Consider the following 18,836-nt stretch of genomic DNA (forward strand, 5'->3'; position numbering starts at 1 on the left):
TGTGGATTCAACCAACTATGGGTCAAAAATAGTCAGAAAATATATTTTTGTCTGTACTGAATAAGTACAGACTTTTTTCTTGTCATTATTCCCTAAACAATACAGCATAACAACTATTTATGTAACATTTACATTGTATTAGGTATTATAAGTAACTTAACGATGATTTAGAGTATATGGGAGGATGTGTGTATGTTATATGCAAATACTATGCCATTTTATACCAGGAACTTGAGCATCACAGATTCTGGTATCTGCAGGAGGTCCTGGAACAAATACCCCATGGACACCAAGGGATGACTGTATGTACCACTCACTACCCGCCCCCCACCCCACACATATACAAACATACTTCTTGGCTTTTTTTCACTCTTGGTGAAACTTGCTCATTTCCTGTAATCTAAGAATAAATTAAGGTTGAAAGACAGAAAACTACAGAGTAATGGGGGAACAATAGAGACGATATAGGAAAAGTAGAGTAAGCTCACTTATTACCTTACAGGCACAGAGTTGACCCTTGAATAACATAAGGATTAGGGGTGCCAACCCTCCGTGCAGTTGAAAATCTACATATAACTTTGACTTCCTACAAACTTAACTACTAACAGCCTACTGCTGCCCAGAGGGCTTATCAATAACATAAATGGTCAATTCATACATATTTTGTACATTATAGATATTATACACTGTATTCTTTCAATCAAGTAAGCTAGAGAAAAGAAAGTATTATTAAGAAAATCATAAAAAGAGAAAATACATTTACAGTACAGTAGTGTGTCTATCAATGCCATAAGTTTACATCACCTGTTTACGACACAGATCATGTCTGAAATATTGGCACCTGCAACTGCAGACCTCAACCTTTGGTATATATCAAGCAATTGAACTTTTTCTTGTAATGCCATGACGTTTCTCTGCTTCTTGGGAGTACTTCCAGCTTCACTAGTGGCATTTTGTATGAGTCTCATGGTGTTATTTAAGGTTTATGGTATTGTACTAAACACAATGAAAACTATGCGAGAACCTTGAGATTAGTTATTACTGTAATATGCAGTTTACTGGAGAGATGAACTGGTTACTTGGAGATGGTTAGCATCACATGGAATCTTGAGCAGACACTGGCAACACTTGAGTTCAAGGCAATAGCAACAAGGGGTGACTATGGAATTATTACAGTAGTGCCATAGGTACTACAGTTAAATTTATGCAATTATGATTTAATATTGAAACTTTACCTTTGTTTACATTTAACTGAGAATAGTGCCACGTATTGTCTGTGTTTGTGTGCATATGTTTTAATAAATTCTATCTTTTTATAATAGATTTGTGTATATTTTACGATAGTAAATGATAGAATAGTATCTACATAAAGTTTATGCTTTCACAACCTACTTAACTTTTTCTTATTCTTTTTGCTATTTCTAGGCTATGTGGCTCATCTGCAAGTTTTTTCAAATTCTTTCAAATCTCCAAAAAAATTCCAATATATTTATTGAAAAAAATTCTTATATAAGTGGACCCACACAGCCACAACCCATGTCGTGCAAGGGTCAACTATATTAATTGGGAATAAAAGGGTATGTTGGGGAGAGGGAGTGGAGGGAGAGGAGAAGTCACTAGTAAATTTCGAGATTATTCATGGTAAGGTCCAAAATACAGTAGCAGAAAAGAAAGAAAAATGGAAAGAAGGAAGAAACGAACTAACAAGATCACATACACTTATAAAGATAATTTTTGTTATAATAATAAAAAATCTAAAACAATGTTGCCTAAATATCAAAATGTATACCAGAAGAGACTAAAACGAAATATACATAAACAACACACATATATATGTGTATGATTTTACATAAATATAAAATATGACAAAACTGAAACTAAATATATTAATCCCATCAATAAATACAGATGGGCTTAACTCATCTACCAAAATAAAAATATTTTCCATATTGATTAATAAAGTCAAATCTAATACTATCGATGAGAGATGCATCTAAACAAAATAAATAATAAATAATGTATATATAACAGCAAAGGACTGGAGACACTGCAATTGCTCATCAACTGAGGACTGGCTGAAAAACTGGGGCACAACCATCAGTGAAGCCCTTTTTACAGAAGCATCTGTAAAAAGGAGTAAGAGAGATCTCTGTGTGTGCTCATGGAGGGCTCTGCCGGATGCACTGCTGAAGAGAGAGTGCAAGGTAGACAGAGTATGATATGGTATCAGTCATCTCAGGAAGGAAGCATGTGAACATGTGGATGGATGGATGGATGGATGGATGGGTGGACAGATGAATGATAGATGATGCATGGATGGAGTGGATGGATGGATGGATGGATGGATGAGGGAATGAGTGGGTGGATAGGATGGATGATGAATAGATGGATGGATGCATGAGTGGGTGGATGGCTGGATGGATGGATGAATGATGGATGAATAGATGAATGGATGGATGATGAATGGATGGATGAATGGATAGATGGATGATGGATGGATGAACAAAATAGAGATCACCTATATTACATATTACATCTATATACATGTATATCTATCTATCTTTCTACCTTTTGTTCGTATTTAGAAAGACAGCAGAAAGATAAGCCATGATTTTAAAATGCTTTCTTTTAGAAAGAAAGTGAATCAGGTGGAGGGACAGGGATACAAACTCAATTTCTTTGACTACATATTTTTGTAGGTGTGATTTAGGAAACACATACCTATATTACATAATGATATGACAAAATTACATTTAAAATAAATTTCTAAAACCCAAAGTTAAATGAAATGATGAACCTAAAATGTGTATCCAGTTGGTGGCATAACCACACAGAGAGAAACCATTTCAACTGACTTAAAAAGAAAATGATGTATTCCTTCCCACTGGCTATCATGTCATGAGATCACGAATCTCATCCTGAGGATACATTGGACAAATGAGGCAGTCGGCACTTGTGAAGCGTGCATGGTATCAGGTAATCAGGTAATTGGGTTGTGTACACTCACTGGCCCAGCTCTGAGGACAGGAACTATATGCACATACTCTGGCTTTACAAGGTCAGCATGAAGAGGGTGAATATTACTTACCTGTCAAATATACAAATGGATCAGTAAAGTACATTGATTAATAAATGGAAGTTTTGAATCTTTTGAAATCTGGGTATTTTCAAATTCAAATCCCAGAGCCAATTTATGTTGAAAAGTCCATGAATCTTAGTAAATGATTAAAACAAAATAGTGTGGTGTTTTCAAAGTCTGGGGAAAGTTTGATCTTAGGAAAAAAAAAAAGAACAAACTTTCAAGTAAGTCCTTTGTGTAGACTCGTTCCCTGACATCTCATTAGCTCCCATTGATCCAGGATAATGCAGAAACATTCCTGCAGAGCAGTTAATTAGAGAAGCCACTGAGGGAGAGAGAGGGAGATGGGCTGGCCCCGTTGTTGGTGCTAGCAGGCTTCGTATTGGTCAGCTTCTTTTTTTCCTTAGTCTAAGATGGATATTAATTTCATTTAGTGGGATCAGAAAGGACTTTCTAGCAGTGTGGAGTTGAAATGGGTCTGGAGGATGAGTAGGAGCAGGTGATGGTGAACATGAGGTCAGTGTTGAGTGTTCAGGCAGAAGCACGGTTGTTCCACCGTAGAAGGAGGTGTTTTCTGAAGAAAATTGCTATTTGTGGGACATCTACTACTTGCCAGGCACTATGCAAGGCATTTCCTACGGCATTCATTCAAGCCTCATAACATCATCTTTCTATATATGATCATCATCTTTCTATATATGATCATCATCATTCTATAAAGGCTTGCAGCTCACCTAGAAAGTGGCAGACATGGAATTTTAATTCAGGTCTGTCTGACATGAAAGCCCTTGCTCATCCCAGTCTACCCAGTAGCATGCTGCAGACATCTCGAGGGGAGGCAGAGGGCCAGTGGCTTCCTTGGCTGCTCAGAGTTGTTGGGTTACATCACACGTGGCCTCCAATCCTAGCTCAGCACCTATCAGTGATGTGACTTTGGAGCTTCCGTTTCCTCATCCGCAAAATGGGGAGCACTGTACTCATCAGGAAGTAGTGTCATGCTTGTCAAACTAGAGAAGGCACCTGACTTCGGGCACGTACCCAGTCCTGGGGCACCGTCACATTGTTTCATTGGTGAGAAGACTTCACAGGACAGAACTTCTCAGCACCCAAGGCTCACAGGAGAAACCACCCACCCTCTCTTGCAAACCTTCACTCTCATAGCCCATGTTCTATTACAGGACCTGGATGTGGGCAGACAAGGGGTTAAGAGGAAAGTTGCGACAGCTGGCAGTTTCCTCCCACGAGCAGAGTGATGAATAGCAATGAACAGACTTATTAGGAAGCATTAGGGCAAGATGATTAATGAATCAAACAGGCACCCACGTTTTAATGAGGCAGTGTTTGCTTTCCTACCTTTAAATTGTGAAATACAACTCCAAGGAGTCTGGCCAAACTGGGAAAGGATCGCCCAGCAAAACAGCCCCTTATTGCCTCCAGGGCAACTGAGCCAAATTAGAAAGGCTTTATTTTAAAAAATTTGTTAAAGCAAATTAAAAAATTTAAAAACCTCCTGCCATAAGAGAGCAATACGTTGTCATTTCTTTAAAGGACAAATGTAAAAAAGACAGGTATCCAGGATTCCTGACAGATTTGTTGTGGTGTCTCACGACTCACAGATGGGCCAAGTGGGAAGTCTGCAGGGACCTGGGTTCTGGGAGGTTTGCTTTCCTGAAGGAGATGCAGGCTTGGGAGGAGGCCGGGAGCAGAACGGCATTAGCAGAAGGTGGGAAAGAGAGTCTGGACGCAAGATGACACCTGGAAGCAACAGCACCCTCCTGCAGAAGAGGGCCCTGCTTAGAGCAAGCACGCTGCCTGAATGCTGGTTCCTCTCCTGCGCTGTCAGCCTGGGCCAGGCCACTTCCCCTCTCTGCACCTCAGCAGCCTCCTGTGTAAAAAGGAGACATAAACACCTGCCAGGAGGGCTAGGATGAGATGAGATAATGCCACGTGTGTTGCAGGTGCTCCATATATCTGCCCTTCCCTTGGGCAGGAGAATGCAGTTAAGAAGCAGGAACTCTGGAGCTAGACTATCTGCATTCATGTGGATCACCACTTATCATGGTGACCATAGGCAATTTATTTATTTGCTCAAAGCCTCGGTCTTCTCGGCTGTAAAATGGGAATGACGACAATTCCTTCCTCTTGGAGCTGCTGTTAGGATTACATGATACAATGCAGGTATTTCATGCACCAGGCACATTTTCACTCTTCCATAAATGTCAATTATTATGAGATTAGTTTAATAATGCACAGGCCGGGCACAGTGGCTCACTCCTATTCTCCCAGCAACTCAGGAGGCTGAAGTGGGAGGATCACTTGAGGCCAGGAGTTTGAAACTAGCCTGGGCAAAATAGAAAGACTCTGTGTCTACAATAAATTTTAAAAAAAAATTAACCAGGCGTAGTGGTGCGTGCGTGTAGTCCTAGCTACTCAGGAGGCTGAAGTGGGAGGATTGCTTGAGCCCAGGAGTTCAAGGCTGCAATGAGCTATAATTGCACCACTGCACTGCAGCCTGGGCAACAGAGTTAGACCTTATCTCTAAAATAATAATAAAAATAATTCATAATAATAATGCAGAGATGTTTTTATACGAAGAAAGTTACTGACAATGCCCTCTAAGATCACTAGCAAAAACTGAAGAAAAAAATAAAGTAAACCTACCCAGTGGGGTGGATCCTGGTTTGCAGGGTCTTCTTCCAAATCAGCAGGAGGGTTTCTATAAAATATAAATACAACATTAGGTGTGAAAGTAAATATTTACTTCGAATTAAAAGAACTCACTACAAAGTACATCTCCTTGGCCCCTCACGTTGAGTGTGAGCTTACACCTGTGGAGGTCTGTAAGCCGGCCCTTCATGCCTATATCTCCCTGCCAGCCAATCCTGTTTTAGACATTCAATATTTAAATTGCCTGTTCCAATTCTCTATCAAACCATTAGTCTGAGGATGAAAGTATGTCCCTTATTTTGAAAAAAATGTAACTCAGGGTTCTAAATTGGTGCAATGTCTTCTGTTGCAGTGTTTTTTTAGTGCTCTGAGCATTTACATCTCCCACTGGGTAGACAAAGCCCCATCCAGAGTAAGTGTCTGTTCCTGTCCAGACCCATTGGTTCCTCCTCCCACCCACTGAGGCTACTGGCATTGGTCCAGTGTAATCCACCTACAAGGTATGTGCAGGCTTTCCCCAGGGAGTCTGTCCCATAGCCATCTGCAGTCTCTGTCTCTCTCGTTGGCAGACAGAACAGTTGTCATTCATATGTTGTGCCTCAGAGGGCGCAAGAGGAATTTGTCTACACTCAGCCCATCTCTGCACTGCTGCCCTCTACCCACCATGTCCACTCACTTTATGGACGCTGGTGGCCACCTCAAATGAGCACACAGGGAATCCTACTTGTCAACTTGAATTACCTTCCAAATCTGAAATGGGGTTCTTCTGACAGGCATCAACATGTCCTACTTTAATATACCCCCTAAATTCCTATAGTGATGTCCACAGGGCCATGCCCCATAGAGACATGTGCTAATAGGCCAGTTTTCCATTGCCATTCTGCTGACCATGTCGGCAGGCCATTGGCCACTGCCCATGAGTTGGTAGAAATCCAAACAATGGGGCACACAGAATGCAATTCAGCTGATTAAGCTGATTTTGTTTTACCTTCTTCAATCAGAGTGGTGGGCTTCCAGACAGGATATTGTCTATTTAACTTGGAACTGTCATTCATAAATCACTTGGAACTGTCATTCATAAATCAAACAGTTCTTTGTTGGTCAATTGAGAACTGTGTATAGAGCTCTGTCTGAGTGACAATAGAATACAGCAGCTCTTCAGATGGTTCCAAAGTTGGTCCCTGAGGGAAAAGAATCTACTTGTTTGTGAATATACTGAGTATCTGCATTTTCCCAGTAGCGTGTTCAGGTTTCAAGATATTTATGTTGTTCAATTTTAGGAAAAGCTTCAATCCATGTCAGACAGCAAGCTAGCAACTGCCTCTCAAATGGTCCCAATCTCCAGTATTCATCCCTGGGAGATGCTGGCAGGCTTTTGACATAAACCTCAGTCTACACTCCACACAGGACTATTGAACAGGGAATTTATCCATACCAGCACTCCAGCCTCTATTCTACACTGTTTGCTAGCAACAGCCTGTATGTGCTCATTCTTGTTGGTTTTCATTTAGCATATCCAATTAATATTGCTTGAAAGGCAGATTTGCACACCCTCTGTTTTATAATAGTAGGTAGGAGAAACAACAACAAAAAACATTTCCCAGTCAGACATAGTATCCATCCCCATAATACATTCAAGTAAAAGAGATGTAGCCACTTCACATAAAGCCTGTTTGAATGCAATGAATTTTGTCCAAACTTTCGCCTTAATGCCATCAACACTTGCATTCCTAACTGCAGCCCTGGTTGGGACTTTGCCAACAGGTTTTGGTTTTGCAATGCTAGGTAAGGGAAGTGTTCCCTAATCAGAGAATATCAATTCCCATAAAACTTTCAGGTAAAGGAGACACTACTTCTTCATACAAAGCTTGTTTAAACATTCAGGTCTTCATTTAAACTTTCATGTTAGTTCTATCAACTCTTACATTTCTATATTCCCAATTTAATTGCAGCCCTTTCCAGAGTTTCTCCATTGGGTTTGGGTGCATGGGACACCTGTGTCAAGGAGTCTCAGAAACTTCTCTTCTCCACCCTCTGTCCATTTAATCCTCCTTAGTGCATAAAGTTTTGGGTCCCCACTTGGGGGCTGAGACCAGGGACCCAGCTCTTTTGTCAGTTCTCATCTTGATTGCCTGCCTGCGACCTTGCTCCAGGCAATTCCAGGTTGGGTTTCTCATTGTAGTCTTTGCTTTCCAGCTTTTAATATCATTCCATACTGGAGTAAACAGACTTGTTTGGGGCTCTTTAACATTGGGGGACTGGCAGAGGGTCTCACTGCTCCACCCAATCTTAAGAGATATGTTTCTAACCTATCAATGTTTGCTTCATTCATCCCTTTTCTTAATAGTCACTTAAAGATTTTCACCAGACTCTCTCCTCTAGACAGAGATCACATTATCTTGGGGATCACTCTAGCCTTTTTTATTATTTATTGTCAGTATGATCATTTCCTTTGGAATTAGCTCTGAGGCTAGTGGCTGTATCTTGGGCTGGCCAGAATTAGGATCTTTCCAACATCTTCCTTTGATATGTACCCCGAGACTAGAAGCTGCAGTTCAGACTGGAAGAATCTAAATGTGGCCTATTTCTTACTTTCATTTTAGCTCTTATAAATAAATAAGCAAGGGATCGTATATTTTGATTTTTTTCTTAGAATTTTGCATTTCTTATGCATCCAATGATACATAGAAAAAATTTTATTGATAATTTTCATCTCTAATAAATGATCTCAGCACAGCTGCTGCCTCATACTGTGGGTAATATCATGGCTACTCAGAGACAAAAGGGTCCTTATTCCCCATACTTTCATTCTTTATCTTTCCAAACCACATGTTTCAATGAGTCAGGGTTATTCTAGCAAATTCTATTTCCTGTTGTTTTTGACACTAACTACCCGAAACCCCAAATGGTCCCACACCAACTGGTTGTACTGCAAAACAATTCTGACATTGACCACCCAGAGTTAGTGTCAGATCCCACAGGCCAAGGGTTCATTCTTCTACAAGGTTGTCCCCACTTCAGACACCAGCTGCAGAAAGGGCCCTCAGGCCATCCATACTTCCGAATAACTGGCTATAAACTCAGGGGTTCCCACAACCCTAGCATGTTCATGCCCAATTCACTAGAACAACTAACAGAACTCTGGAAAATGCTATACCTGTGTGCAGTTTTATTTTATAAAGGGTACAAATAGAGCAAGGTCTTAGAGGAAACAGAGCTTCTGCATCTTCTCCCCATGGAGCCAGGACAGGTCACCCTCCCAGCATGTTAATGTGTTCACCAACCAGGAAGCTCCACTGAGCTTCATTGTCCCAAGTTTTTATTGGGGCCTCATTACAGGCATGACTGATTAAATCACTGGCCACGTAATTTTACAGCCTTCTGCCTCTCCCTGGTGGTTGACCGGCTGAAAATTTCAATTCTCTAATCATATGCTTGGTCTTTCTGGTGATCAGTCCTTGATCCTGATGTTACCTCATGGCTCACTATAAACCACTTCCTTAGCATAACAAAGACATTCCTATCATCAGGAAATTACAAGGGTTTTTGAGGCTCTGTAACAGAAATGGACAAAGAGCAGACTTTTTTTTAATAATTCTACACTGACAAATACAACGAGCAGCACAAAACCAGGAAATAATACAATATCTATATTAATTAACTGCCTGACACACTTTTATAAGCTTTTTATTACTACAATTTTTATTACAACCATTTGAAATGCTTTTTATAGAGAGACAGACCAGAAGTTAATTTAGTTTTTCCTCTATTATGGTTCATCAAAGTTAGTTTTTTAAATTATTGGCTGTTTAGAAATGTTTTTCAGTTTCTTTTTTCTTTTTTTTTTTTTGAGATAAAGTCTCATTGTGTCACTCAGGCTGGAGTGCAGTGGCATGATCTCAGTTCACTGCAAACTCTGCCTCCTGGGTTCAAGCGATTCTCATGACTCAGCCTCCCCAGTAGCTGGGATTACAGGCATGCGCCACCACACCCAGCTAATTTTTATATTTTTAGTAAAGATGGGGTTTCATCATGTTGGCCAGGATGGTCTCAATCTCCTGAACTTGTGATCCACCTGCCTCAGCCTCCCAAAGTGCTGGGATTACAGGCGTGAGCCACCATGCCCAGCCTCAGCTTCTTATCTCTTTATTAGTAATATCATATAATTTTTAAAGGTTGTTATTAAATTAGGGAAAACCACTTGAATTTTTTAAGTGGCTTAAAAAATTTGGAAGAATTTTCTAGGAAATGGATTCTGGCTTTGCATATTTCAAACTTTATTAGCCACACATTTTCAGTGCTGGTTGCCATAGGGCATTTATAGTGCCATAAAACCTGCCATAATGTAGATAAGTAACAATAGAAAATACTTAGTATAAAAATGGCTTCTAGAATAGCATGGAAGCCATTGCTATACCAAGGCAGCTACTGATCACAATGAGTGGAAGTCATTGCAAAAGACAAATACACCCCACCAAGACCACCTAAATGTATCCTGAGCTCAACTTTATCTTCACTGGATCCTAGACATGCCCTTGACTGCTCTCCAACTACTCTACATGGGGGCAACTCTGACACAGGGGAAGTTGGAATAAAATTGATGGTGGTCTCAACTAATGGTAATACAAATATTTCACTTTTCAAATTGCATCTAAAAGTTTGATATTGCGAACACATTGTTAACGGCCCCTCCCAGGCCTTGGAAGGAGCCTATGCAAATAGGGAGCCCTGAGGCTTGAACTCAGTGGTCTACCAAGGAGTGGGGTCAGTGCAAGCAGCCTGCCCTAGCAGGAAGGAATATTCTACCACTGACTTCATTTAGGTTTGCCAGAGCATGGTGATAACAAAAAGCAGACCAATTTTTAATTAGTCTTATTATTGTTTTTAAATTTTCTACAGGTAAGACAAACCATTATTGACTGCAACTGAAACACAGAGCTCCCACCATCTGACCCTTAATAAGTCACTGCTTAAGGTTCATTAGCTTCACAGTTAAGCTGCTTCTCCCACCCAGCATTTTCCACCCTCCATTCCCAACCTCAATTATGGCAGCCTTGAGTCTAGGAAACACAGAGAGAAAATAACAAATAAGCCAAGCAGATGGGGACACGCAGGAATTAGGATAGAATAACAGTGAAGTGTGTTTGTTCTGGACCCAGAGTGCCTGGATTTGCACTCTAGTGCATCCTCTTGTTAGAAACGGGACCTCGGGCAAGTTATTTAACCTCTATGTGCCTCAGTTTTGTCATCACTGAAGGGAGGATAATTATGGTTTTTAGTTCATAAAGCATTGTGCGTATGTGTGTAAGGATCAAATGCAGCATTATTTATTTACAGGCATGGAGGCCTGCAAATACCCTGTGACTGGAGGGAATGTGGCACATTCAGGGAATGAAAAGAAGGCCAAGGGAGCTCAGAGAGAAGAGGCAAGCAGAAATAACCTGGAGGTCAACATAGGTAAGGCATTCAAGGATACTTAAGGATTTTAATCTTTATTATTAAGGCAATGGGAAGCTATGAAAGTTTTGTTCTGTTCTTCGGAGGGAGGGGGGGTGGAAGCTTGAGGATATTGAGGACTATGACCACTTGTATCAAACATGCCAGAGCTATTTTGACCAAGAATTGAGACCACCTGTGTCAACATGACTTCACTGTTCGTCCTAGGAAAACGTTACCTGGGAAAGAAAAGACCGTAAATCAATAAGTAAGTCCACTGTCTGCTTTAGGAAATCTTTGCAGATCAACCTACCTGATACAACAGTCTGCTAACCTGAGCAACAGATTACTGATCCCAAAACAGCTGACTTATTAAGACTTCAATTCCTTGCCACGTGATGTTCACCAGTCCTACCCTGCCACACCACAAACTTTGCCCAGCCAATTAGTTTCCCACCTTGAAAAGCCTGCCTTAAACCAGCGAAACTCAGACCCCAAGGCTCCATAAATGTATTCTGACATCCCTCTTCTAAGACACCGATTTCTTTCTCCAAAACCTTTCTCAAGGCAGTGTTCTCCATCACTGTGGTAAGTTCAAATAGATTTAGTTTTGCTTGATTAGCAGATTGTCTAGTGATATCTTGGGAAGTTAACAAAATGATCAAAGGATAGCATTAGGAGTTATACCCAATGCTAAATGACGAGTTAATGCGTGCAGCACACCAGTATGGCACATGTATACATATGTAACTAACCTGCACATTGGGCACATGTACCCTAAAACTTAAAGTATAATAATAATAAAATAAAATAAAAATTTCTCATGCTGTAGCATGGAGTATGAATTGAAAGGTGAAAATAGTGAACGTGGTGGGATTTCTCAGTACAAATCTCAAGGAATATTTGCACCAAGGGGGCTAGAGGTATCCACAGGTTGGGTCTTTGGTACTCTTATGTACTCTGCCTCCGCCCTACCATGCACACTACTTTGAAGATAGTGTTCTCTCAGGAGCTTCTAAAATGATGTCTAAAACACATCGACTTAGCCAGCAGCCACCACCTTCTCCAGACCCACTCTCTTCTTCCTCAGCTGGAATCATGAGATCACTGCCAGCAACAAATGGAACAAGAATGGGTAGAAACCATCTAAGATTTACTAAAAAGGAAGAAACAGTGTTGGGAAGGAAGCTGAGGACCATTATCTAGAAAAGAAAATTATTTTTAATTCATTCATTTAGCCAGCCAGTCAGTCAGCAAGACCTTCTGTCCCCTATGCTAGGCAACTTTGAATGTTAGGAAAACAGAGACAAATTTGAGACAGGCAGGCTGGGTGCAGTGGCTCACGCCTCTAATCCCAGCACTTTGGGAAGCCGAAGCAGGTGGATCACGACATCAGGAGATGGAGATCTTCCTGGCTAACACAATGGAACACCGTCTCTACTAAAGATACAAAAAAATTAGCCAGGCGTGGTGGCCGGCACCTGTAGTCCCAGCTGCTCAAGAGGCTGAGGCAGGAGAATGGCCTGAACCCTGGAGGTGGAGCTTGCAGTGAGCCAAGATGCACCACTGCACTCCAGCCTGGGTGACAGAGCAAGACTCTGACTCAAAAAAAAAAAAAAAAATTGAGACATGCTCCCTGATCCAGAGGCACTTCCTGTCCTCCAAGAAAGATGGACCCATACAGAAGCCTGACACAGAACAGGAAGTGCTATGTTGGGGTGGGTATGCATAGAAGCAGAGGAGACAATCCAGGAAGGCATCCGGTGGTGGCATCTGAACAGATGCATCCTGCAGAATGGGTAGGAGCTTTCAGGAGTAAATGCCAGGAAAATACAGCAGCATCAGTGAAAAGGCAGGTGTTGCCAGGTGTGGTGGCTCATGCCTGTAATCCCAGAGCGCAGTGGCTCATGCCTGTAATCCCAGCACTTTGGGAGGCCGAGGCAGGCGGATCAGCTGAGGTCGGCCGTTGGAGATCAGTCTGACCAGCATGGAGAAACCCCATCTTTACTAAAAATACAAAAAATTAACCGGGCGTGGTGGTTCATGCCTGTAATCCAAGCTACTATGGGAGGCTGAGGCAGGAGAATCACTTGAACTCGGAAGGCGGAGGTTGCGGTGAGCTGAGATCGTGCCATTGCACTCCAGCCTGGGCAACAAGAGTGAAACTCTGTGAAAGAGAAGAGAAGAGAAGAGAAGAGAAGAGAAGAGAAGAGAAGAGAAGAGAAGAGAAGAGAAGAGAAAAGAAAGAGAGACAGAAAGAAAGACGGAAGGAAGGAAGGAAGGGAGGAAGGGAGGGAGGGAGGGAGGGAGAGGCAGGTGTTGCTTTTCAAACAGAGCAAATGCCTTCTCTGTTCAGCTCAGTCATTGCCTGCACCAAGCCCCAGAGGTTCAAACATGAAGATGACAAATTTCTGTTCTGGAAGAGCATAGGAGAGAGGTGATAGGCATAGTGAGAGATGTGTCTGGGGACACTTGCAGGGCTTAGGTCTTGGGGAGTCAGCCAGCAAGAGACTGAGCAGAATGAAAGCCCCTTCCTCTTCAATGAGTGTGGGTGAACCCTCAGCCTCAGACTGGGCTAGATGGCAGCAGATTTGTGAATGCCTAGCAGAATGACTCCTGTCATAAACAGAAGCAAATTTCTTGTGTGTCTTATTTCCCTATACCTAGGATACCTAGTAGGGTCCCATTCACACTCTGCATTTCTATAGCCACTTATCATAGCTGAATATTTAATTTTTACTGCAAACCTTCAGGAGTAAAGTAAGACTTTTGATGCCCTGTTTCTGGAAAGAGACTAGAAGGTATAGTCTCCTACCTGGGATGTCAGAGTGAGTCTCATCAAAGTCAGACCTCAAGTCCAGTTTGAGCTGGACTTATCAACGCAAACAGGGATTTAATCAATGCAAGCTTATGATCCGCACTCACTAGGAATTCCTCGGTCACGGGGAATAACTGCAATCCCCAATCCCCAACACGAATAGGGTTGAAGAGTTTACCAGCACCTGCTGGCGTAGGGGAGGCAGACACTGAGCCAGTTGGTGTAGTGCACGTGCAGCCCCAGATATCTATGAGCGTCACAGACCTGTTATTGACCAATCTTGGGTCACTGAACACCACTTGTCCCTCTAAGAGGCTGGGGGATGCCAACTGCCCAGGGATTGTGTAACCAGTCAGCATGCCAGGGTCTGGTTCCTTATCAGAATTAACCAGACAAATTGCTCCACCAACTAAGAATGGCCGTGCACCACCACCCATAGAATCGAGAAAGAGCTGTCAATCTGTCAATCCTGTCCTTGTCCAGGCTGAGTGAGGTTTCCCGTGAGGTTTCCAGGTAAGGACTACAAGCTGCCTCCATTTGCATGCTGTCTGCCCCCCACATTTGTGTTCCTCTCCAGGGCATGAGGTCACGGTGGAACAGAAAACCTGTGAGACTTGGCATCAAAATCAAAGTTCAAGACCCAAACCTGCCACTTCTAAGAAGTTTGCCCTCAGGCAAGTCACTTCATCTGCCTGAATCTCAATTAAGATTCTTCTAAGAATCATAACTGGGGGAAAGTCCTAATTTCAACCTCTTAAGGTTCATGTAAGAATAAAATCAGTCTGTGGATCTGAGGCTGCTTGCCAATAATAAAAATACCACAGAACATTTATTAAAAACTTAAAATATTCCCGGCACTGGGCTAACCTCTCTTCATGTATTATCTCATTTAATTCTCTCGACAACTACCCATGGCAGGTGCTATTATCATCCTAATTTTACAGATGAGTAAGTTAAAATAGGTGTGTAATGTACCCAAAGTCACACAGATAGAAAGAGGAGACCCTGAAGGATCCCAAAGCTTAGTCAACCTCAGCTGAGCTACAAAGCCCTGTTTATGTGGATATTGGTGATTTCACTGTAGGGGATGGAACTTAGAGCGCCAGGCTTAGCTCTTCTTTTTTCTCTTTTTTCCCTGTTTTTTTCTTTGCTCTATTTTTTAAAGTCATACAATAAAATGTGCCCTTTTTATGTGCACAATTCTGTGAGTGTTGACAAACGAATATAGCCGTGGAGCCATCAGCAGTCAAGACTGTTCACATCACCACCAGAAACTTCCTTTGTGCTGCGTGGACATTGACCTCTCACCTGCATTCCCTTGCAACCCTGACTGATTTTTTCCCCTGTGGGTTTGCATTTTGCAGAGTCATGTAAATGGAATCACAGAGTTCGAGACCTTTTGAGCCCAGCTTCTTTCACTTCACACAGGCGTTTGAGCGTGGTCCGTGTTCTTCCATGGATCAAAAGTTTGTTCTTGTTGCTGAAGCGTATTCCATGGCACACATGGACCTCTAGCTCTCCTTAAGGAGTGATGGAAACCCTCTATTTCCCAGTAACTACAGGCCACCTGGTTTCAGGAATTTGGGCTCCTGAGATCTGAGCAGGAAGCTGGTTTGAGAGGAGAATCTGCGTTAGGATAGAGAAATTCCTTTCCCTGTTACTTCCAGTCCTGACTCCTCCTGAGAGCCAAGGTAACACTTGGACCCCAAGTGATCATCTGGAGGGTAAAGGATGGGCACTGGGTGTGCTAAGAGGAGGGGCAGCTCGGCTATGGGCACAGAAGTGAGACACAGCACATTGTGCCTGCAGGTGAGCTTCACTTTGCCTTCCTTCTCTCCCTTTCTCCTTCCCAGCCCATTTGCATTCCTGTCCTATTTCTTGTTTCTCACCAGTAAGGGCTGGAAGGATGGGCTTCCAAGGTACCAAAGAATCTGACTTTACCACTAGATTAACCCCTCTATTAACTAACCCACTGCAGATTTTACAAACCCCTTGGCACCGTGGCTCTGGAGTTGAGCTCTGGTCTCAGGGTGCTGCTGTGACAAAGGATGCCACAGCCCACAAATTGCAGCCACTAAAAATAGGCCAAAGTCACCTGGTCTCACTTCTTTAAGTACACGGCTTCTGTGCTTGATCAAAACACCTAGATAATTAGCTCTAAAAGCCTCATTTGAGGGAGGAGGTAGGTGGGTGGGCTGCCCGTAGGAGGGAAGGCACACAGAAAAGAGAAGCTTGTTAAAACGACAACTCTGTGAAAGAAATGGGGCAGTGAAAGGAGCAGAGAGGGGAGGAAAAGCAAGGAAAGGAGTCTTGGAAGGGTTGGGAAGGAGGCTTTAAAAACAGTGATGCTGTCAGAGGAAGTAAGAGGGAGGTCAGGAGGCAGGCAGCCCTTTTCCTGGGTGAACTGTCTGGAAAGGAGGCAGAAGCGAGCACGACACGTGGGAGATGCAGTGTGAAGAAAAGATTATGGGCCACCCACTCTCTCTCCTCCTGTAAGTGGTATGGCCGTTCACTCTGTTACCTGGGTCCAAGCCTAAAGTCAAACTCACTGCCTCTTCCTCCCTCTCTCCATGGCTCATGGATTCCTCCTTATCTGCCTCCTAAATTTCTCTCCCACCCATGTGGTCTACCCCATGCCATGGTCACTCCCCAGAGGCTCTCCCTTGTCACCTCTCACCTGGGTATTTCAGTGGCCTCCAGGTCATCTACCCTCTGGTCTCTCTCTTCCCCCCATACGTTTCCTGTATTTCAGCAACAAATCTGTTTCTGCTGGAAAACTCTGAGAGGCTCCCAATCACCAGCTGGAGATTCCAGACTCCACAGGGAGACATTTCCCACTCCTCTGAACGTAGTTCCAAGTGACCACTCTAGGACTGTTTCTCTCCAACTCCAACCATACACTCTCCTCTTGGGTTATAAACTGTTGGGCCATGACCTGAATCTTGGGCATGTTCTCTGGTCCCTGGACATTTCAAATATCTGAGTATTTCAGATACAATTTTTACTTCTTTTGAAAAACTGGGGGACCCAGAAGCACTGAGCCCACATTTTAAAATGGTAGCACTCTGGTTGGCTCCAGCCCCCACCATTCTCTAATGTCTGATGCTAGGTTGGTTTCATTCACTTTCATTACCTTTTTGGTCCTATAGACAATGGATCTTGAGACCCCCGACTCTATACTAACTGTAGCAAAGGATTAGAGGTGGCAGTCTGGCACCAAACCCCCACTGGCTCTTGATCTCCATAATACATGATCTTTGTCATGGTGAACTCTTTCTCTATGCCAGCTGTGATATAAGGTACTGGGCACAGAGATGGGAAAAACACTGCTTGCCCCTGTGGGCTCCAACCAAGCACTTTGAGACCCTTATATCTCTGTTCATGCCATTTCCTCTTTCCAGGATGGCTTTCTGTACCTTTTCCATCAGCTAAAGTGGGCATCCTCAATGAACTTTTCCTGATGCCCTCTGTTAGGGTTAACCCCAGGAACCAGGCCTTCTCCATGGCCTCATGATATCATGCTCAGTCCCACCTAAGGCCTCATATCTGCCTTTTTTTAAAAATTCTATTCTAAATTTGTGAGGATTAGAACCTATATCCTATTCATTCATTCCCCCTACCCAACTTTCACACATCCCCAGGATTCATTTTTTGCACATAATAAGTGCTCGGTAAAGTTTTAAATGAGATTGATTCAGAAACACCTAAAATCCTTAAACTAATTTTTTTACACATGTGAAAAAAATGCTCATCCCCAATTTTTCTATCCTTGCATTACAGAGACATCATAGAAGCCTGAGAAAGCATTTTAAAGTGCAGTAAAACCTTTTAAATTTGAAATAGTTGAAGAGCGTGGAGGAGTGAATATAAATACACTTTATATATTTACATATGTATGTATAAAAGATTAAGTCTGAGGCTTTTTAAGAGAACAAATCATCTTTTAGTTTTAGATGTGACAGTATGTCTGCATACTTGAACTAACCTTGGGTTTCAGAACTTTGGGGTAAAATTGTCAAGTAGACTTTTCCTCCAACACCCCTCAACTCGTCTTTGTACCCTTCAACATTAGAAGCTGAGTAAGTTGCCCCAGGGGTCCAGATAAATCTCCCCTGGCTCCCGCTGCAGCATCCCTTTGGAGCATGGTCCCGGCTTTCCCAAGAGACAACCTGTTATTCAGCAAGCCTTCTAGGCTGTAAGACCCAAGAGGGGAAGGACTATATTACATTCCTGCTGTGCACCCTGTTCCCACCTAGGAGGGCTTTGTTAACCAAGTGAATCCACATGAGAAAAAGAGAATGAATACTCTGGAGATATGGCACCCACCCTGATTTAATAAACCACAGAGACACAGTGCTTTCCTCTGACAAAATGGCTCTATGATGATGCAGATTTCCAAAGCTGGGGTAGACCAGGAAGAGATGTGTTTGCAGGCCGGGGTGTGTGAGTCGGGGGTGAGGGTGGAGGGCTGCATGGGAGCCCCAGATGGAAGGGGCAGTAGAGTATGTCTCTTGGTGTGCTTTTTAAAATAAAACCAGCCTGGGCATTTGATCTTTGAATAAAATTTTGCCTTACAAAATCATTTTTTCCCTGCTAATATATTGATTAGTGACATAAAACTCTTGGCAGGATCCTGGACATATTTTATTACACAATTGATCTATAACTGTTTTTTCCTCCTAAGAAGAGAGTCACAGAATTTTCATTAAAATTATGAAAACATCTTTAAACAATCATAGAAAAATTTAAAAATTAGACACAATTCCACTGTTCTATTACATGAGTCATCTCTATTTTTCTGCATTTTCTTCCAGTCTTTGTTCATATGCAGACATA

The sequence above is a fragment of the Gorilla gorilla genome, chromosome 4 (assembly GCF_029281585.2).
Source record: "Gorilla gorilla gorilla isolate KB3781 chromosome 4, NHGRI_mGorGor1-v2.1_pri, whole genome shotgun sequence".
Classification (NCBI taxonomy): domain Eukaryota; kingdom Metazoa; phylum Chordata; class Mammalia; order Primates; family Hominidae; genus Gorilla; species Gorilla gorilla.